General features: G+C 42.7%; 1 protein-coding gene across 2 annotated transcripts in view; it reads left to right on the top strand.

Moving 5' to 3' along the window:
• The first annotated feature begins 261 nt into the window (after window positions 1–261).
• PTPN14 (protein tyrosine phosphatase non-receptor type 14) overlaps window positions 262–22,797 on the top strand; it is a 205,382-nt gene continuing 182,846 nt past the window's right edge. Inside the window, exon 1 of one of the 2 annotated variants that reach the window (XM_007988457.3) lies at window positions 262–681. The gene's annotated coding sequence lies outside the window, so the exon portion shown is untranslated. The remainder of the gene's footprint in view (window positions 682–22,797) is intronic. The other variant, XM_007988458.3, reaches the window with a different exon arrangement.

Genomic DNA, 22,797 nt, shown 5'->3' on the forward strand with positions numbered 1-22,797 from the left:
GCTGGGGCTCCACGTTTCAGCGCGCGCCCGCGGCGCCCCCGGCGCGCGCCCTCCCGGGCCGCATTCCTCCCCGCCCCCGGCCGCGCGCCCCGCGCTCCCTCCGCCTCCAGGCCCCCAGCGCTGCTGAGCCCGGCTCTGGGGTGGGGGAGCCGTGGCCGCCGGCGCTTGCTCCGTCCCCTCCCACTCGCACGGCCCCTTCCTCCCTCCTCTGCCGGCCGCTCGCATTTCCTGCCGCTCTGGCTCTCCTGGCCCCTCAAAGTTCTTCCCAACTTTTTCTCCGCGGAGTGAGCGCAGCGGACGCAGACTCGGAGGCAGGTTGCTGTGCTCCTCCGGGCTCGGCCGCCTGCTCTGCTGGCTCAGGTCCTTGGGGAGCCCTAGACAGACACAAGTGGCCACTGGCGCTCCTTCCCCTCCCAGCTGAGCCATCCTCCCCGGCCTCCTGGAACGGGACAGCCAGTGCTTAGGTTTTTCTCCTTTTCTTCCCCGGTGCGCCTCTGCTCCGACTCTCGCGCCGGGATCGCGGCGGAAACCTCCCTCTCCCTTCGCCTCCTGCGGCTCCTTCCCTTCGCCCCTCCTCCGCCAGCCACTGGAATCAATTCCGTGGGGAATCGGGGCTTCGCCGCCGCGAAGGACAGCCTTTCCGCGCGGGACTCCGGGGCGCCACGGGGGCCATGTAAGCAGGTAAGCCCCGTCCAAGCCGGGGAGTCGGGCCCGAGGTTGGAGGCCGCCTCGGCGCTCCGGGCGCCCTGCAGATGACTTGGGCAGAGGCTGGCAACGCCAACTTGCGATTGGCGGCCCGGGACGCCTGGCAGGGCAGCGGGGGCGCTGGGTGGCCGGGCCGCAGGGGTGTTATCTCGCGGTGGGAGCTGCCCGTGGTGAGGCGCAAAGCTTGTCCCGGAGCGAGCTGGAAGGTGAGCGCCGTCTGGGGAGTTTGTGGTTAAACCCACACCCTCGTCTTCTGTCTCCCTTCCCTTCTGCGTTTTGGGAATGAGAGAGGGCCTCGGAGGGGCACCTGGAGATAACTAAACCTTGGAACCTTGGGGACTAGAGGATGAAAGACGAACGACGTCGCGGTCGCTGCAGCGGTAGGGGGACGCAGCTGCCCGACGCCCCCAGTTACCCCCCCCCACCACCGGGAAGGGATCTTGAGGCGAGCGGAGTTTTCCTGCCCTCTTCACTAGGCCTCAGTGGTGCCACCGACCTCCTGGGCGTCGAGGCTCCTACTTGGGTGGTCGGGCTGGCTCGTAGAAAAAAGCTGTGGTCACACAATTTCAGATCAGGTCTCCACCTCAAACTTTTCAAGTTCTAGGTATTAACAGCCTCTCCTTCCCCACGTGACCCCCAGATCTCAGGTTTGAATACTTGTAAATGGGGTTTACACCTTTTCGTTTGGAGAGAGCAGTGAGGTACCGCTGCCCCTACCTCCCTTTTCCTCTCACTTCCTTCAGTTCCTGTCCTCCAGCCCCCTCATCCCCACCTACAATTTCAGAGATTGTAGGGTTTCCGCTTAAGTCTGGGGACTGGCTCTCGCAGGTTCTTTGTGAAGGTGAGGAATCTCTAGATTGCAGGCGCGGGCAGTTACAGAGTTTCCACCAATGTGTTAACTTCTTGAAATGGATTAGTTTACTCATTCATCCAACAAACCCAGCTTCTACTCTGCTAGGAACAGGGGATAGAAAGATGCTAAACGAGATCACAGGGCAGGAGTCTGCAGCCTAGTGGAGGAAACCTGAAGGCCGGTGAAGAATGATAATGCATGGAAGATGGATTCTGTGAGAGTCTGAGGCGAGCTTGGTCCTGGTGAGGCGTGCACTGCGCTTAGAGAATGGAGGTTGTGCTCATCTGGAGGGTGTATTCCAGGCAGAGGAAACAGCTGGTGCAGAGTGAACACAAGAAGGACCGAAAGTTTCCCTAGCCATCTGGGGGCCCAAGGGGCATTTATGGCCATGTTGGTGCAGTGTTGCTGGGATAGCATTCTCCCCACCCCCAATATCAGAAATTAATCTAGGAGTGCGTTAGCCACTGATGGGAGCCACAATTAGCTTCCAGTGGAGCCAAGGCCTCCCTCTTTGGATACACTTCCATGCCTGCTGCTGTTTTACCACAAGCAGCTGTTGTATGATCATCTAAATTTTAATTGGCCCATGCTGGGTTTCGTTAACATGGTATTGAGTCTTCTTCTTTTTTGTCCCCCACATTCAAACAGTGATTCCTTTTTAAAAAGGCTGCTTGACAGCCATAGGTGTGGTAATACAAGGCATTACGGACCTTGTATTATAAAGTTACCTAATTGTTTGGTGATGGGGTTAAAGCTTGTGCCATAGAAATGACAGCCTTAATGAGCGGGAGCTGAATGGCATGATGCCCTTTTTGCCCAGTCTGAATGGGTGGCCATGTGGTGCAAAATTAGTTCATCTGTATGTCATGAAGTTTGTTATACTTTTCTCTACTTTGAAGTCATTACTATTGCTTTAGCACAGTTGTAACGACTGTCGTTCTTCTCTCTGAAACTTTATGAAAGTAGAAAACACTGTCTTCTTGCAGATTTTTGTAGCCTAATGGCCCAGGATTCAACAAATCCTGCCTAGAAAAGTTTCTTACAATGCAGTAGCATTCTGTACGTGGTTTGCCTTTCAAGGGTGCCTCTTCACTGGACTGAAGTGGTGCTGTAGTATTGTTCATAGTGGCTGAGTCCTGGCTGAGGTGGCAGACATCCAGCTTTTGGTGACCTCAGGCCAGTACATCAGAGTAGGAAGAACACACTGACTTCCTACAACTTTGGGTGTTTATCCAAGCCCCTCTACCAGCATCTTTTCTTATCTCAAGAACAGCCCCTTCACAGAAGGTTTCCTGAAGGTGTGGGGACCTGCATGAGAGAAATGGCTGAAGAGAAGCCCTTTCCCGCTAATCCCAGGCATTTGCCCAGTTTCCATCATTGGCTTAAACATGTAATTATTATTAACACTTGAGTTATTCAGGTTTGTGCATACTGTGTCACGCTGGTAGCTGTAATAGAAAGAACAGTTAGACTTTTAATAGGGAAGCACCATAAGGAATTCAGAGAAAAATCAGAATTTTTAGAATAATTCTTACTTGCCCTGGACATATGGGCTAAGTGTCAAGAACTATGAGGACTTTTTATTTTCCAGTGCCTTCCTTCCTTATTAGAGGTTTAAATTTACTCCAGGGAAGCAAACATCAACCCTTTGATTGCATATTATAGCCCTCCTGGGTTTCATATTCTTGTCATTTTTGAGCAAGGATTTCGTCAAATCTTGCATTTGAGCTTCATTACTTAGTCACCAAATGCTGTGTTTTTAAAAAATTCATTTTAAGCCTCAGAACAGTGCTGTGAGCTTTGTTAGAGATAATGCATGAGAAAGAGACTAAGATGAAATACTTAATTAGCCAATTAAGGAATGAGGGAAAACAAACACTAAAGCTTTGGTAGGGAGGAGGTTCAAGTTAATGTCTAAAATACGTTTTTGGATCTCCCCTTACGGATTTAATTTGATTTAATTAATACTTCCTCTGTATGCATCTCACCGACGGCTTATTGAGTGGTCCAAGGGGTATGTGTGGTAAGTTCTATAGCTTTTCCTGGCTGTTGGTGTGCTAGAGCAGGCGGTCCAGGTTTGGGAGTTTGAAATATAACTAGGTTGGAATTCCAGCTCCACTATTTTTTAGCTGTGTGATGTTGGATGAACTTCATAGCCCTTCTGAGCCTCAGTTTCTTCATCTGCAAAATGGATCTGATAACATTTAGCCTCTCAGGATGTGTATGGAGAATTCAGTGTCATGCTGTATAACAGCACCTCACACAGAATAGGTCAAGGATGGCTATTTATATGTTCAAGGACTTGTATGTGGCCATGAATGTTCTCTGTGTGTGTTATTTTTTCAGCAGCCTGAATTCACATGTGTGTAAACATACACATAAAGCTTTGTCTCTGACTTTTTTTTTCAGTCTATTGGCTCAAAACAAACATGTTGGCTGGCAGCTGCCATGTGGCCCCTCCTACAAGAGGAAATTGAGAGGTAGGGGACCAGGCAGTAGAGAAGTTTGAGGAGGGAAAGCCACTGAGAGATTAGAAGGGCAGAGAAAAAGATCTTTTTCCCTGTATAATTCTTACTGTAATCAGGGGCCAGTATTTTATATAAGGATCCTTGTATTTCTAATGTTGAAATCTAGTTAAAAAATGTTAGGGTAACTCTCTTGCCTTTAACAAGAGTACAAAAGCTAGCTGATATATCTTTGCAGCCTAGTGAAGCCCAAATATAAAGAGTAAACTGCAGTAATTCTTGTGTAATGCCAGCCACTGGTTATTTGAACTTTAATGTTGTCTTTCATCTGAGAAACCTAGAGTATTTGACAAACATTAAATTATTGATCTTCATATCAACCTCAAAGTGCAAGGGAATGTTAGAAGAAAGGAACAATGTTAGAACAATGTTAGAAGAAAGCATGTGTTCTTGAAACAGAGTGGCAAAGAATTGGTTAAGTCTTTTCTGCAGGATGGCATGCAGGCCAGGAGATCATATGAAGGTGTCCTACCCCTTTGGGGAATCAGGGGGAGAGAGCCCAGGAAAATGCAGGCCTGACCTGGATTTTTGCAATAGGAGGGGAGAGGAAATGTATCTTGCCCAGACCAGCAGTGCCTTTGCCATATATTGCATGCATGCTGATTATGAAAATAATCTTATAATTATTTATAATTCTGAATTAAAGGATATGATGCAATGCTTCTGGATGAAGGACACAGAGTAGCTGTGTAAAAGGTAATAGTGAGTAAGTGCCTTTTTGTGTGATAAGGGTAGTTCTGGCTCTAAGTTGGGTTATAAATGGCATATTAACATTGTTTTACTTTCCTTTCCTTTTTCCTGTTGGTTCTGTATTTCTTGACTTTTCTTCCCCTGTCAAGCTTTTATTTGATTTTCTTCAGAGTCGTTGCAATTGGAAAAAACATTTAATAGCCATTCTTAGATCAGCCTTACATGTAAAATTTGATATATGGTTGATTTAGCTTAGTTCCCTTAGGGGCTAAATTAGGCTTAGGTCAAGAGTTTCATCCTAAGCCTAGTCAATTAGTTTGACCCAGAGGACTACTGCACATCTAGAGAGCCGTAACCCTAGCTGGCCATCCCATAAATGCTTTATGTTGCTCAATAGGGAGGAATCTAGTGAGAAAATGAGAAAGGAATCCTTTGGTGATGTAGCATTATCTCTAAGTAGTAAAAATCCTCTTCACATTTAGATTGTTTGAGATTTTAGTGCTGAACTGTATTCCTGAGAAGCCTTACCATGTGGGCCACTGACTTGATCTGCTTTGCATTACACGTTTTGTGCTCATAGGGAAAAATTACTTACAGTTGAAAATTAGCCAAAGTTCCTAATGCATATTTTTGTATGAAATGTGTACTTTACTTCTACTTAATTTCTTTGTGTCTTTGGAAATTCATCTCTGGGGGTTAATTTGTTCACACTGCATTCCTCAAGTAATTGGGGCATTAGCCAAGGCAGTAGATTGTCAACCTCCAGTGAGTATCACCTGCAGGGCTTGTTAAACAAAGGTTGCCATTCTTCCCCAGGCCTACCTCCGTTTCTGGATTCAGCACATTTAAGGTAGGCCTGAGAATTTCCATTTCCAAAGAGCTTCCGGGTGGTGCTGATGCTCTTGGTCCTGACCAACTGCATTTTGAGAAGCACTGAGCTGAGAAGTCTTGTTTGGTTCCCCCACCCCTGTTCCTCAGGCTTGGTATGGGTGTCACTTTTTCACTGCACTGGTTTGAATGATTCCATTCCTCGTTGCTTTAGAGCTGTAGAGAGGCTCGGTTAATGGCCTCGTATCCCTAGCCAGGTTCATGTAAAGCACTAATTAGATGTTTCCATGTTACTGGATCTCCTTGGCTATCATCTCCAGTCCAGACCTCTCTGCTTGCTACCAAACAGTTGGGTTTATCTGGTGCTTATATTCATTTGAGTGTCTGCTATACATGCCAAATCCTACCTGTCTCAACTTGAAGTCTCCAGTTTCTTGTCACAAAATGTATTGCTTCCAAATTACCTATCTCAGTGACATTGCTGTCTATTGAGTTAGCTGCTCAAGCCAGGCATTTGGAGTTTTCTTCAACCTGTCATTCGTAGCACCCTCAATCCATTTTCTCAAACCTCGGTAACAAATCCCATCAGTCATTAGGTCCTTCGAGTTTGAGTCTGTAAAAGTATTTTCCATTTGCTCTTTGCCCTGCATCCTTACTTCCTCTTGAGATTGTTCCAAGAGCATTGCTGTGGTTTGAATGTCCCCTCCAAAACTCATGGTAAAATTTGATTGCCATTGTCAACAGTGTTAAAAGGTGGGAACTTTAAGAGGTGATTAGGAGGAGCCTTCATGAAGGGATTAATGTCAGATTTGTTATCTCAAGAGTAGATTGTGATAAAGGGAGTCTGGCCCCTGGTGCCTTTCTCCATCTTCTGTGCTTGCCTCTGCCTTCCACCTTTGCACCATAGGATGACCCTGGCCAAATACTAGCACCATGCTTTTGGACTTTTCCAGCCTCCAGAACTGTGAGCCAAATAAACTGCTCTTTATAAATTACCTACTCTGTGATATTCTGTTATAGCAGCAGAAAATTATTTTTATTCTTTCAGTGCTACAAAAAGAGTTTTTGAAATCACAAATTTTTGAAGATTTTACTCTTTTGAGTACTATTTAAAGTCTTTCACTTGTTATTTCCCTTATCATATGGATTCCTGACTATCTTCCCATCCCCATCTGCTGCTCTTTCTCTCTCTCTCCGCTAGTGCTCCTAACACTTAGTGGTGTTTAATTCTCCTCTCCTTTGTTACATTCATACCCAGAGTGGCCTTACCCCTTCCTGCATGCTTAACCTCTTTGTGGTCAACTAAAGCTCCACCTTCACTCTGGTTCCCTCCACTGAAGCCTCCCTTCCCTCCCCTCCCCTCCCCTCCCCTCCCCTCCCTAGATGGAGTCTCGCTCTGTCTCACAGGCTGGAGTGCAATGGCGTGATCTCGGCTCACTGTAACCTCCACCTCCCGGGTTCAAGCGATTCTCCTACTTCAGCCTTCTGAGTAGCTGGGATGATAGGTGTGCAGTCACCACACCTGGCTAATTTTTGTATTTTTAGTAGAGATGGGGTTTCACCATGTTGGCCAGGCTGGTCTCAAACTCCTGACCTCAGGTGATCTGCCCAGCTTGACCTCCCAAAGTGTTGGGATTACAGGCATGAGCCACTGAGCCCGGCCTTTTTTTTCTTTCTCTCTCTTTCTTTTTCTTTCTTTAACAGGGTTTTGCCTTGTCACCAAGGCTGGAGTGCAGTGGGGTGATCACGGCTCATTGTACCTCGACCTCCTGGATTTAATTGATCCTCCCACCTCAGCCTCTCAAGTAGCTAGGGCCACAGGTGTCAGCCACTATGCCTGGCTAATTTTAAAAAAAAATTTTGTACAGATGTAGTTTCCCTATGTTCAAGCCCAGGCTGGTCCTACTTCAGCTTCCCAAAGTATTGGGATTCCAGACGTGGGCCCCTGTGCCCAGCCCATTCCTTACTTTATAGTCCCATAGCACTTTGAAATTACCAACATTAGTAAGTTTACATATTATACCTGTTTACCTTCCCGTCTCCTCTGCTAAGTTAAAAGCCTCTCTGGTAGGGATCTTACTCAGTTCATCTTATGTGGAGATTGGGTAGCCATAGCTATGATGATGATGATGTTGCCATTTTGCAGATAATGAATTAGAGTTGATTATTTTTAAAAAGTATGGCCGCGTACAGTGGCTCACGCCTGTAATCCCAACATTTTGGGAGGCTGAGGCAGGTGGATCACCAGGTCAAGAGATCGAGACCATCCTGGCCAATGTGGTAATGAAACCCCCGTCTCTGCTAAAAATTAGCTGGGCATGGTGGCGTGCGTCAGTAGTCCCAGCTACTTGGGAGGCTGAGGCAGGAGAATCACTTGAACCTGGGAGGCGGAGGTTGCAGTGAGCCGAGATGGCACCACTGCACTCCAGCCTGGGAGACAGAGTGAGACTCCATCTCAAAAAAAAAAAAAGTGTTATAGAATCAGTGAATGAATGCATTTCTGAAATGCTGACCTGAGGGATAAGAGCCCAGCCTAGTTTGTAATTCATTATTTATTCTTTGATAAATAATTACTATGCTCTGGGAAAATTACATCTTGTTAATGACTATATGTGATTAAAAAAATTAAACAGATATCAGTGTGTATTATACATATCTTATTTGTTCATTTGAGGAGACAGATTCCATTTTTAAGCTATTTTCTGAAGTTACTCATACTACGGTTCTTAATATTGTTTTGCTATACTTGAGTACTTAAAAAACATGGTAATTTTTCCTCTCATTTTCAAGTCCAGGAAATGTTGTAGATCATGGGAGAATAAATATCACGGAAGGGTTAGGAAGCAGGAACATTTCAGGGTTAAGACCTAAACCTTTCAGATTTGGATTTATTGATTAGAATATACTTAATTTCTGGCCGGGCTTGGTGGCTCACGCCTGTAATCCCAGCACTTTGGGAGGCCGAGGTGGGCAGATCATGAGGTCAGGAGATCGAGACCATCTTGGCTAACACGGTGAAACCCCATCTCTACTAAAAATACAAAAAATTAGCCGGGCATGGTGTCAGGCGCCTGTAATCGCAGCTACTCGGGAGGCTGAGGCAGGAGAATGGCGTGAACCCGGGAGGCGGAGCTTGCAGTGAGTGAGATCGCGCCACTGCACTCCAGCCTGGGCGACAGAGCGAGACTCCGTCTCAAAATAAAAAAAAAAAAAAAAGAAAATAGAATATACTTAATTTCCTTCCTATGCATTATTTTCTTTTGAATCATATATAAAAGAGAAAAAGGCAGCATCCCCCATTATTCAAAATCAAAGTTACTAGTTTTTACAGTGAGAGAAAGATGGCGAGACCCCATGACACCATGTCAAGACAGATTTGCTGGCTCACTGATATCCAAGACAGCCTGTTCTACTTATAGAACTATAATAAGCAGCAGTGATATCATTGATATTTCCCCCCCAAATCACAAGCTTGGCTCTCACCATTATTTTAGTTCCTAAGTTAAAGGGATTAAGGCAGATTTCATGGTCATGAAAGTGAATTTGTCATGAATTACGTATATACTTCAGCTTGATGTTTAAAGTTCTCCATAAATGATTCCCAGGTGGGCCTCTGATTTCTTCAGATTTATGTCCCACTATTCCTCAGGGTTATGCCAAACTGCAGGTGTTTCCTGAACAGGCCCAGTCATTTTCCACCTAATGTGGTGCTGTTTCCTTGCCTAAGAGTCCTAACACTCATCATTGCCTATCAAAACCATCCCTCTGAGCCCTCCTTCAATACCACTTTCTCTGGGCAGCCTTCCCTAATCGCTCTCTGGGTCAGGCCCCCTTGCCATTCTGGCCTTGGCGTTGACCTCACTGTGCTCTGTGTCCTGGTTAACCTGCCTCATCCCCTCATTGGCCTGTCAGCTGCCTGGGAACTGCCACTGCTTCACTCCCTCACGTCCCTCCCTGTAACTGTCCATGCAGGTCTGCCTGCCCCTTGCCCAAGAATACCCTGTGAGGCTGAGGCTGCCCTTCCTGCGTCATTATGACAGACACCCGTTGTGGCACCACTTTGTGTAAGCTGTCCCTTCTCTTGGTGCGGGCACCAGTCTACCTTCTATGCTAGAGTCTTTTCTAAGATATGTCTGATATTTTAACTCTCCTGCTCAAAATCTTTCTTGCCACCATATATTGTTTACACACACACACGTGCACACACACATTTTCTTTTTACCTTTACTATATATATAACATACATGCATACATATATGTGTGTGCACATATAACATACCTACATAAGTGTGTGTGTATGTAGTAAAGGTACAAGGAAATACCAGAAGGATAGACACGAAATACAAGGTATGGTGGTCAGGCGTGGAGGTGAGGACGGACATGTGATACTATTTTGTTTCCTAAGCTGAGTGATGGAAACGTGTGTTTATTATATTCTCCCTTCTAAAATATTTCGTTTTAAAAACAGCTTATGATTAAAGTACACACTCTAGCAGAACACTCAAGGCTCTGCATAGCTCTTTTTTTTAAAATGTAAGCAGAAAGTCTCATTTTTGTCTGAAGCACACAGGAGCTCACTCAGCACAATACAATAAGCGAATCATACACATATTGAGAAAAAAATGTTCCCATAAATACATATGTATATATTCTTAAGAACAGCAATCAGGAGTTTAACGACAATGTAAAGTGGTTTTCTCTAAATAATGCTTTCTGATGTGCTTTTGGGTAGGAAATGGACGGGTAAATCACCATCACGTAACAGATGAGCTAAGAATAACATCTATTACCCAAGTCACTGGAACCCTGTGGATTGTGAAAGCCCTCTTGGAGTTTACATTTAATTCCATCATTGGCCTGGTTGACTTCTACATTTCACTAAATTTGGATGAGATCAAGAAACTAACCCCTCAACTCTCAATCTCTCACACTCAGGGATGTGGGAGGGAAGGGCAGGTGAGATCAGATGTGAACACAGTCAGGGCTCTGCATAGCTCTTGATGGCACCTAACTTCCTAGCCTTGTCTGGCCTCTCTCCTAAACATCTCTTGGGTCCCTGTGAACCTTCTCCAAACATTTCTCAGGGTTGAAACCTTGTTGCTTTGACTCATGCTGTTATTGTTACTTCCTGCCCCCACTCCAGTTCTTTTTTACATCTGATCACATAATAATCTTTCTGATTCTTTAATGTTCATATGATTTTTATGTCTTTTTTGGAGGTTTTATCTGCTGTTCCTTTTTCATTATTAGGGATAATAATATCCCTAATAATAGTTGTATTATCATTGTCATCTTCTCTACCTTCCTATAGTACTGTACTGTTGGCTTATTTTCACACGTTTGGAGACATTTTGTAATTTATTTATCCTTGGGTTTATGGCATCTGATGCAGAGTACATGTTCAATAAATGTTTAGGGAATTGATGAGTAGTAGATATAAGAGAAATGTTTTTAATTGAAGTAATTTTTTAAGAGTGTATCCAAAAACACTTCAAAACAGGTTGAAAGGAATATTTCTTAGGTTCAGTATCTGAAATTTTGTTTGTAAATCTAACGGATTTACACATGGATTTCCTAGCTCAAACCCATGATTTGTATTAGATACTCTTCTGCTTTTCCAATTTGCTTTACGGTGGTGGATGGTTTTTTTTAAATAAATAAATAGCTGTTTGTGCTCCTCGTCCTCTCTTTTCTCCCATCACCATGGAGTAGCTTCATGGTTTCTGTAGTAGTATCTGTGGATGTGTGAGAGTCCCAGTCGGGAAGCAGCTCTAGGCTGCAAAGTAGTACCACTTGTACAGAGTGATTTCTGCCACCAGCGCTGCTTGTTCTGGGGTGGAGAAGTGACACCTCCATTTAGAGGAGAAGCTGCAGAGTTTATTTTTGTGGCAGACATGTCCCCTTGAAGAGCTGTAATAACCATAATAAAGGAGGATTATGCTGTATTAGGTTTATGAAGGGTGCACCAGTCTGTTACCAGGGTCAGTGGTGACAGCTCAAGCCAGCAATTAGGTTTCATTTAAGACTCCAGGAGGCAATTAGCATTCCCTTCTGCCCAGGAAATACTGTGATCTATTAGGCCTATTCTTTTGCATTATACATTTTGTAAAATGTGCTTTAGATGATGAAGGTACACATTTTTTGACATAGAAGCAAGTCTTCAATTTATCATTTGAAAAATGAGGCTGACTTTTAGACTCCCTGTGTGTTTAAATCCGTGGGTTATAATGACTAACATCCTGGGTGAATTGTGCTTTTAAAATCAGTACATGTTTAAAAGATCATATATATACTTTTATTCAAAGGTAAGGAATTTCTTATGGAATATTATATAATTATGTGATCTATGAGGGGAAAAATGGGACTGATGTGAAACAAATTAAAACTCCAAAATAATGAAAGGACATCTACCAGTCTTAATTATATTCTTTAGAAAATTATTGTTTTACTTAAGAAGTGTCTAAAAATAAAGGCCGGAGAGGATGATTTGTGCAGTGCTTCTGCTGAGCAGCTGTTTCGTTGTTTTTAAAATGAGGCTTGTTTTCTGAGTGCCAGGTTAGGTATGAGTGTGTACTTTGGGCCCTTTCATCCTTATGAAAGTGTTTAGGAATTTTAGCTTTGTCCATGAATATGCAGTAATATTTAGTAGTTATTCAAACTGGTTTCCTCCCTCCGCCCCTCTTCCCTCCTCCCTCTTCTTTATTCCCTTTCTCACTCCTACCCCCCCCACCCCTTCTTCCCTTCCTTCCTTTGGAATAAATTCGCTCAAATAATAATAAATTATTCCTTTGGAATGAATTAGTTTGGAAGATTCTGATAGATTAATTACCATATATGTCTTCATTAATATGTTTTTGGGTATGATAAAAGAGAAATGCACAGTGAGCAGCACATCAGGCCAGAAATGCAAAGACCACCTATTTCCATGGAGCAGTTAGGCTATCTCCTTATTGTTTGGTTCTTGGTTTGCATTTTTTTCTCATTTGAAGATGATAAAACTATAATAGTGACTCAGCACAGTACTTTGAAATCTGTGTATGTTGACATATTAAAGGCTCTGAGAAGTTCAGCTGTAAATGAAAATGTTTCAAAGCTAAATTCATTTTAGTAAGAATCTTTAAAAAAAAAAATCTATGTTATGGGACACCTGTAATATGGAAGGGCATTAACAGTAAATGGAATACCTACCAGAGAAATCTTGGTTTAGAAGGTACCTGGAATAGAGAAGACATGTTTGTGGTCTTTAAGAAACTCAACATCTAATTTAGACCATGTAGTGACTTAGATCGTTAAAATGATTAAACATTTAAAGTCATCATTAGCCGACCAGAATTAAGTTTAATTTTTTAAATAGCTAGACTTTTATGTTTTGTAGCATGTAACAAGAGCAAATTCAAAGCAAAAGATCAGGAATTATTCACAAAACCAATTTTCAAGAAAAGTTTAAAGAGCAGTAAGCATTTAGTTTAATTTTTTGTCTTTATAGTACTTTGAAGAGTAATGTTCAGTTTAAATCTGAGGCACTGTGGCAATCTCATCCTTCAAAGAAAGATTCAGAGATATCCATTTGTCTGGCTTATGGAGGCTAGAAAATGTGATTAATATTAATATATACACTACGGAAAAATCTTGGTTCTGCAAATTCTGGCCTTCAGCCCTCCGTCTCCCCCACTTACTTAGAATACTGCCAAGAAGCAAGCAAGCAAGCAGGCTAGGGAGATGTAAGCCACTGAGAGCTTTAGAAATGCCATTGCAATTATTTTATTAATAGCTGCCTCTGTTCAAATTGTTTTGTGTAATTGGGCACGTAACAGGCATTGTGAATATAAATAATATGAACAGCTTTTCTCCACTATGGCCTCTTTAGTTATGTCAAGCTAATTTGCTCAGTATTCTCTTCATCAGTTTTCCCCACTCCCATCTTTGGCCTTTTATACAGCAAAGCTTTATGTATAGAAACCCCCTCTCTGCTATAACCTTTAAACTTGTTCAACATTATGAAAGGGATGTTTTTATCTATAGTTTATCCTTGAGAAATGTGAGAATTAAAGAAGTTATTTGCTCAGTTCTCACAGCTAGTAAGTGGAATAAGTGGCACATGAACCCGTTCTCTCTGATTCCACAGCCCAAGTTCTTTTTTATTTATTTTTATTTTTCATTATACTTTAAGTTGTAGGGTACATGTGCACAATGTGCAGGTTTGTTACATATGTATATATGTGCCATGTTGGTGTGCTGCACCCATTAACTCATCATTTACATTAGGTATATCTCCTAATGCTATCCCTCCCCCCTCCCCACATACCACGACAGGCCCCGGTGTGTGATGTTCCCCACCCTGTGTCCAAGGGTTCTCATTGTTCAGTTCCCACATATGAGTGAGAACATGTGTTGTTTGGTTTTCTGTTCTTGCGATAGTTTGCTCAGAATGATGGTTTCCAGCTTCATCCATGTCCCTCCAAAGGACATGAACTCATCCTTTTTTATGGCTTCATAGTATTCCATGGTGTGTATGTGCCACATATTTTTAATTCAGTCTATTATTGATGAACATTTGGGTTGGTTCCACGTCTTTGCTATTGTAGAATAGTGCCACAATAAACATACATGTGCATGTGTCTTTATAGTAGCATGATTTATAATCCTTTGAGTATGTGCCCAATAATGGGATATCCATAGCCCAAGTTCTTAACCACTATGTCAGGCTCAGAAGTCTGTGTAGGTCAAGTACATGTGTTCCTTCCTCCTTCCATTCATTCTTTCCTTTTGTCTATCCATCAGCTTGTTTAATAAATGCAGTTTGATGTTTTTGAAAGTGGAGATGTTTTTCTGTGGTCATAATCTTGAAAAGAATCAGCAACTAATAACATAGCCTTTAACCCCATGTGGCTGTTTAGCATTTGAAATGTGGCTAGTTGGAATTGGGATATTGCTGTCAGTGTCAAATACACACGGGACCTTGAAGACTTGGAATAAAAAAAAAAATGTAAAATATCTTATTTTTTTTATTATATGTTGACATAATATTTTGTGTATATTGAGATAAATCTGTTGTCAAAATTAATTTCACCTGTCTTGATTTGCTTTTCTATGTGACTACAAGGGAATCGACAATTACATGTGTGGCTTGCATTTATGGATCACATTATATTTCCTTTGGACAGCACCATCATAGATGGTTATCAGACTACTCTTAGGAGCCCTAGTTCTTCAGTGATGCCTAAGGGGACTGGAGGAAAATGGTTAGAGATAGAAAGTAAAAGTAGTTATAGGTGATGGTGAGATGTAAACCTGATGCTACTTCGACGACCAGCAGAGAGAGACTAATATTAATTGGCATTTAGTTCCTGTAGTACTTACCATGTACAAGTGCTTTGTCCAGCACTTTAAGTGGATTATCTTTCTTGATCCTTACGACAACCCTATGAAGTAAGCACTATCATTGGCCTATTATAGATGAGACGACTTGGGCTTAGAAAGGCTAAGTAACTTGCACAAGATCCTACAGCTAGTAAATAAATACTAGTTAGGTATGTAACGTCATGGCATGCAAATACTAGTGAATGATGGAGCCTAGTGTCAAATCTGGGCATGAATCCAGAGCTTGTGCTTATATCCACCCTTCATCACCACTTCTCGAAGGCAGAAGGGAAAACATTACCTAGACCTGATCTGCAGCAGACCTTCTGCTCATTAGTGTCTACTGGGGGTGCCCATTATTTTCCCCAGCAGTGAAAGGCATCATCTTTAAATCAGGGAATATAGTAAAAACCATTGATGTTCCAGGAATGAGCTCCAGTTATCAGGAAATGATAAAAAATCAAACTGAATGTGCTCCATTTACTAACTCACGGTTGTCCTAATTAGAAAGATATTTAACAGAAATTGTTTTTAGAAACTTGAAGCATACTTCAGATTCTTTTGTAACTGAGAGACGTGGGTATATTTCATAGCAAGTACAGATTTTGTAAATATAAATATTAGACATTTTTTCTCTCAGTGTATCAGCATGTTTAAAAAATTGGTATAAACTTAGCCACAGACCTATGACCAGCTATTTAAAATTTTTTTCATGTTTTTCATAGGTTAGAGCAAAAGTAATCACAGTTTTTGCTGTTAAAAGTAATGGCAAAACCCACAATTACGTTGACATCAATCTGATAGTTAATGTTCATATATAGACATAATTTCGTAGTGGTAATTTTATACAGTCCTTCATAATATATACATAATTTGTGTATTATTTTATTTTTTTGAGACAAGATCTTGAGATCCTCCTACCTCAGCCTCCTGAGTAGCTAGGAATACAGGCATGTGCTACCATGCCCAGCTAATTTTTTATTTTTTTGTAGAGACAGAGTATCACTAGGTTACGCAGGCTGGTCTCGAACTCTTGGGCTCAAGTGATCCTCCTGCCTCAGCCTCCCAAAGTGCTGGGATTATAGGTGTGAGCCACCATGCCCAGTTAACTTGTGGTCTTAATAACTAATATTTGTAGCATCTTTACAATTGATATACTATAAATCTTCTTAATAGTTTTTAAAAAACGAATTAATTAATTTTTTAAAGACAAGGTCTTGCTCTGTTGCCTAGGCTGGAGTACAGTGGTGTGATTATAGCTCACTGCAACCTTGAATTCCTGGGCTCAAGCAATCCTTCCACCTCAGCCTCTTGAGTAGCTAAGACCACGGGTATATGCCAACATGCTCTGCCAAATTTTTTTATTTTTCGTAGTGACAGGTTTCATCATGTTTCCCAGGCTGGTCTCGAACTCCTGGCCCCAAGTGATCTCCCCCACCACCCCCGGCCTTGGCCTTCCAAAATGCTGGGATTATAGGTGTGAGCCACCATACCTGGCCTTTTTTTGTTGTTGTTATTATTGGAATTATACACATTTTACATTTCTTGCTGTCGCATAGAAGATGATAGTGAAGATGATTCACATTAATAATTTTTTTGCTGTTGAATTTATTTTAGGATAAATTATGAGTGAGATATAGTGAACATTTTTGTGATTCTTGAATCGTACAGATGCAATGGAATTTCTAACGTAGGTCATAAAGATAAATTCATTGGCAACACAGCTTTACCCTCAGATGGGTGAGGGTCTTTGAGATCTTGCTTTCATACAATGTTTGATGACAAGGAAGTGGATTATCCCAGCAAATACTTTTTTTGTTGTTGTTTTTTGAGATGGAGTCTCACTCTGTTGCCCAGGCTGGAGTGCAATGGCATGATCTTGGCTCACTGCAACCTCCACTTCCCAGGTTCAAGCAATTCTCCTGCCTCAACCTCCTGAGTAGCTGGGATTACAGGCATGCACCACTAGGCCTGGTTAATTTTTTGTAATTTTTAGTAGAGATGGGGTTTCACTATGTTGGCCAGGCTGGTCTTCAATATCGGACGTCAGGTGACCCACCCTCCTCAGCCTCCCAAAGTGCTGGTATTACAGGTGTGAGCCACCACACCCAGCCCAGCAAATACTTTCTTCTAACTCTCGATTTTGTCTGTTTTTTACAGTTGCCTTCTTTATAATCTGATGAAAGAATTGTTGAACCCTAAATCATACATGTGAAAGGTTGAATAGTAACCTTTGCACTAGATTTACTTTTGTGGTAAGTGTTCAGTTATCTTTATGTCATTGAAGCAGACAAAGTGTGTTGGATAGAAATATTTCTGTTATGAGTATGGTATGTAGAGAATTGCTGAAAAATGTACTTATAAAGAGGTAGCATCTAAACAAGAATTAAAAGATGTGGCAATGTAGATGTAGGTGCAGATGAAGTATAAACACATACTTCATTGACAAAAATAATTATAAATGATTATATCATTTTCAATTAATTTCTGGTACTCATTGGCTTGCTTTATATCGATATCTTTTGTGTCTACCTATTATTTTTTATTCTACTTTTTCATGAGCGTTTTTCAAATATATGTTTGCTATATCCGCTACTATATAACTTGTCATGTTTTGATGACAAGTTATTGTCATCAAACTAACTGTTGTATTGTGAGCTTTTGCTATGGTAACAGAAAAGGTTCCAACATCTTGCTGGCTTATAACAGCAAACATTTATTTTTTGGCTGTGTTATGTGAGTGCTGTTGGTAGGCTTGGAGGCTTGACTGGTCTCAGTTCAGCTCCACGGTGTCCTCTCACTCAGGGATATAGCCTGAAGGACAGCCCCTGTCTCAGACATGCTGTTCCTGTGGCTGAGAGTGGTAGTGTAATGAAAAGCATGTAACTGCATTGAAAGCTGTTGTGCGAGGGGATGGTGGATAGGTTGTGTCTTCACATCCCATTGGCCAAAGTATATCACATGACCAAGCCTAGAAACACTGGGTTGAGGACTTCACTCATCCCATGTGATTCCCGGACAAGTCACAGGGAACTGGATGGGATATGTTATAGGAACGGAGCAAAGATTCGGGATCAATAATTCCATCTTTTATTATACCACGATTGGTTATTTAACCGTTCTCTTGTGGCTTGATATTCGGATTTTCCCCAATTTTAACTATTACAAAAAGCATCACTATAAACATTGATGAACAAGTTACATTTATTTTACTTGGAGAGTATTTCATTAGAGTTTAGTTTCCAAGGTAGGTTCTGTGGGTTAGAGGCATGAATTGCTTGTAGATCTTGTTACATATGGCCAGATTGCTCCCTGGAAAGACTATCAGCTTATAGCACCGTATCAATCTTTAAGTTTACAACTTTCCTCATATCCTGCTAGCGGTGGTTTTGAAATTTTCATTTTGTTAATTTCATAACTGCTTACCATTTAATTTTTGCAATTACGAATGATGGTATTTAAAAAATATTTAGAACTAATTATATTATTGATCTATTACATTGAATAAAACAAGAGCCACTTGTAATTTTCTTACCTTGTTTTGAAAGTCATTAAAAAATACAGAAAAAACCCCTCATTTTCATCCTCCTTGTTTTCTTGGCCCCATATTTTTCTCAATATAGTACTTTTTTTTTTTTTTTTTTTGAGACGGAGTCTCACTCTGTCGCCCAGACTAGAGTGCAGTGGCGCGGTCTTGTCTCACTGCAAGCTCCGCCTCCTGGGTTCATGCCATTCTCCCACCTCAGCCTCCGGAGTAGCTGGGACTACAGGTGCCCGCCACCAAGCCTGGCTAATTTTTTGGTTTTGTATTTTTAGTAGAGACGAGTTTCACCGTGTTAGCCAGGATGGTCTCAGTCTCCTGACCTCGTGATCTGCCCGCCTCGGCCTCCCAAAGTCCTGGGATTACAGGCGTGAGCCACCTCACCTGACCTTTTTTTTTTTTTCTTAAACCACTGAGCTTTTTATTGGCCTCCTGCTCCCCAAAGGGTACCCTGCTTCTGCTGGCTTAATGTCTCAGAACTTTGGTGGTGTTGGTCTCAGATACCACTTTGCCACTCACTTTGTGGCAGGTGGTGGTCTTTTGAACGGTTTGCATGGAGTTGCTGCTGTCCATCACCAAGATTAAAGATTGAAGTCCTCAGCGTTTTCCAGCAGGCAGCGGTAGGTGGTGATCCTAGCCTCCGGCTTGACCTTGATGTTCAGCAGGACCTCGTGCTCCTGGGCCTGGCACTGCCCCTTTTCCTGGGTCTGTGCCAGCTCCAATGCCAGGTGCAGCAGGATCCCGTTGAGCTGCTCCGTCTGCAGGGTGTAGCGGACCTCCACCTCCCTCAGGCTGTTCTTCAAGCTGGCCTTCAGATTTTTTGTGGAGTCCAGGTCAATCTCCAAGGACTGGACTGTATGTCTCAGCTCCGTGAGCATCATCTCAGCAGCTCCAACCTTGGCGGCCTGCATTATGACCACTGTGGTGCTCTCCTCAATCTGCTGAGACCAGCACTTGTCCAGCTCCTCTCAGTTCTTCTGAGCCAGCTCATCATGTTGGGCCCAGAAGTCTGCCATGATCTTGGCGAGATCCTGAGATTTGGGGGCATCTACCTCCATGGTCAACCCAGAGCGGGCAGTCTGGGCTTGTAGGCCTTTTAGTTCGTCTTCATGGTTCTTCATGAAGAGCAGCTCCTCCTTGAGAGCCTCGATCTCTGTCTCCAGCTGTGGCCAAGTGACATTGGTGTCATCAGTGACCTTGTGGAGCCCATAATGTCGCTCTCCACAGACTGGCGCATGGCTAACTCTGTCTCATACTTGACTCTAAAGTCATCAGCAGCAAGACGGGCATTGTCAGTCTGCAGAATAATGCAGGCATTGTCCACAGTATTTGCTAAGATCTGAGCCCTCAGGTCCTCGATGGTCTTGAAGTAATGGCCCCCAGTCTCTGACCTGGGGTCCCTTCTTCTCCAGGTGCTCCCGGATTTTGCTCTCCAGCCTCCGGTTCTCAATCTCCAGGCTCCTCAGCCTGTCCAGGTAGAAGGCCAGGAGGTGTTTCAGGCTTTGCATGGTCTCCTTCTCATTCTGGATGCCTCCTGTTCCTGCCAGATGCCCAGCCATCCCTGTGGCCAGGCCCCTGGACCCCAAACCATCCCAGAAGCTGGTGGAGCAGGACACAGAGATCTGGAAACCAGAGCCCTAGGCACCTGCATAGACTCTTGCCATGCTGTTGACAGCTGGATGGCTGGATGGAGCCCAGGGACCGGTAATTGGTGGAGAAGGTGGAACAAGTGGTGAAACTCATACTGTCCGGGGAGGAGAGTGAGAGGAAGGACCCAGGCTTTGCTGTCAACCTCAGTGTGCTACTACTTCAATACATATTTATTCTGACATTAAAATAAGACAGTGAAAAAGTGAAAACAAAACATACTTGATACAAGGTTTTATAACTTTTATCTCAAATCAAATCAAATCATAGTAATTATCACTACAGAACTGAGTGAGTAGTCAAACCTGCTCAGATGGCTGAGTTTTGTTTCATATTTGAAAGTCTTAAGAGGGAATTTATTTATTGCCCTGTTGCCTAATATTGGATGGCTTTAATTCCATGGTTTTCAGAATTGCCTATTGACATATGGTTTACCTACAAAATACCACCTGAAACATGAGAACTGGTCTTTCCTGAAGCTTTCCCCCCACAAACTGTAAATGAAAACTTTTTATTACTGACTGTATCCTCTCATTTGGTTTACCTTACGAGTGTCATGTTGCCTGCTGTTACACTTGTCTGTGGCTTCTGCTTAGAAATAATGGTGTCTAGACAGACCCATAAATATCCTGGGTTATATTTCCTCATTTAAGGCTCTGAGACTTCACAGCAGGGGCAAGAAGACTTGCAGGGTAGACACGAGAAATCTTCAGGCCACTCAATTCAGAGTCCATTGGCAGAATAGGCAGAGAATATGCGTGTGTGTGTGTGTGTGTGTGTGTGTGTGTGTGTGTGTGTGTGTTAGGCTGGGATGTAGAGATGGGTTTTGGAAATGGTAGTTGGGTCTTGAACTACTATTGAAGTGCAAATGCCTCCTCCCTCATTTGGCAGAGAAATGTCAAAAATCCTCAGAATGGAAGAACCCATTCTCTTTATTTTGGGACACAACCTGGTAAAACTTGTAAGAAATTATTACAACTCTGTGGGAAGCAAGTGCAAGTGTGGGAGAAGCAAGTTGATGTGTGAAGCAGACATCAGTGTGTGAACCAGAGTTTATTTGAACAGTAGTAGTCGCTGGCGGCAGAATGTTAAAAATGTGAGTATTAAGAGTATTAATGATGTGACTATTAAGACTCGGATTAGTGTTGAAGAAATATGAACTTGAATAGATTTGCTATGAAAGTCTTTGGATTTTTTTTTTTCCTGGAATGGATTTTATTTCTATTTCAGTTCATTTTATATGAGTCTCCCTGGAATTCACTGCAAATTTCTTTTGAAAAGTAAGGACTCATTGATTTATGAAGTTTTGATTTTTTCAGAGGTAAATATTTGGGGAAAAGTTGGTACTGAGGTTCAGAGTAAATGGGAATGAGGGTGTTTTATATTAATATAGAAGTTAAGTAATTACAGAATAAAAGCTTTTAAATATTAGTGCAGTAAAATAGGATGCTTGTTTGTATTGAATTTTTAGATATCTTGGCTGAATTTATAAAAAGAATGTTACTACTGAACCCCCCGTTTTTTTTTTTTTGAGACGGAGTCTCGCGCTGTCGCCCAGGCTGGAGTGCAGTGGCCGGATCTCAGCTCACTGCAAGCTCCGCCTCCTGGGTTTACGCCATTCTCCTGCCTCAGCCTCCTGAGTAGCTGGGACTACAGGCGCCCGCCACCTCGCCCGGCTAGTTTTTTTGTATTTTTTAGTAGAGACGGGGTTTCACTGTGTTAGCCAGGATGGTCTCGATCTCCTGACCTCGTGATCTGCCTGTCTCGGCCTCCCAAAGTGCTGGGATTACAGGCTTGAGCCACCGCGCCTGGCCTATTACTACTGAACTCTTAAAGGTTGTCATGCCCATTGTAAATATTTTCATAAACTGCTAATAGTTTTGACAACACAAGGAGTGCTTATCTTTGAAATATATTCTCCTTCACTGAATTATTTATTTTGGGAGAGTTGAGGCTAAGGGTGTAAAATGTATTATAGGGCCAGGCGCCATGGTGCACGCCTGTGATCCCAGAACTTTGGGAGGTCAGTGTGGGTGGATTGCTTGAGCCCAGGAATTCAAGACTGGCCTGGGCAACATGGCGAAACCCCGTCTCTATAAAAAATACACAAAGTAGCCAGGCATGGTGGCGCACCCCTGTAGTCCCAGCTACTCTAGAGACTGAGGTGGGAGGATTGCTTGAGCCTTAGAGGCAGAGGTTGCTGTAAGCTGAGATCCTACCACTGATGCACACCAGCCTGGGTGACTGAAGGAGACCTTGTTTCAAAAAAAACAAAAAAAGAAGAAGAAGAAAGAAAGTATTATAGATTTATAGAACTTTTTTGTTAGGGGTTGATCACTTATGGGACCCTGCACTGTGTTGCCCCTAAAGAGTGTTACCCCTAATGAGTTAGTGTTACCGTGTTCACTCCCTAGTACTTTCTCCTTTCTCTTGCATTTTCCTTCCATTCCTTTTTTCTTCCCTCCTAGCCTGAATGTTGGCCTACCAGTGAAATCTGCTTATGGCCTAACCTGATGGGTAATTAACAGACAATATGTTGTAGTCGTTGACCTAAGAGGTGACTGTTGACCTAAGCCTGTGACTGTCAGTCTGTTTTAACATACCTGCATCTATGAGGTATCTACAGTCAGCTCTGTTTTTCTTAAGTA

The sequence above is a fragment of the Chlorocebus sabaeus genome, chromosome 25, assembly GCF_047675955.1.
Source record: "Chlorocebus sabaeus isolate Y175 chromosome 25, mChlSab1.0.hap1, whole genome shotgun sequence".
In the NCBI taxonomy this organism is placed as follows: domain Eukaryota; kingdom Metazoa; phylum Chordata; class Mammalia; order Primates; family Cercopithecidae; genus Chlorocebus; species Chlorocebus sabaeus.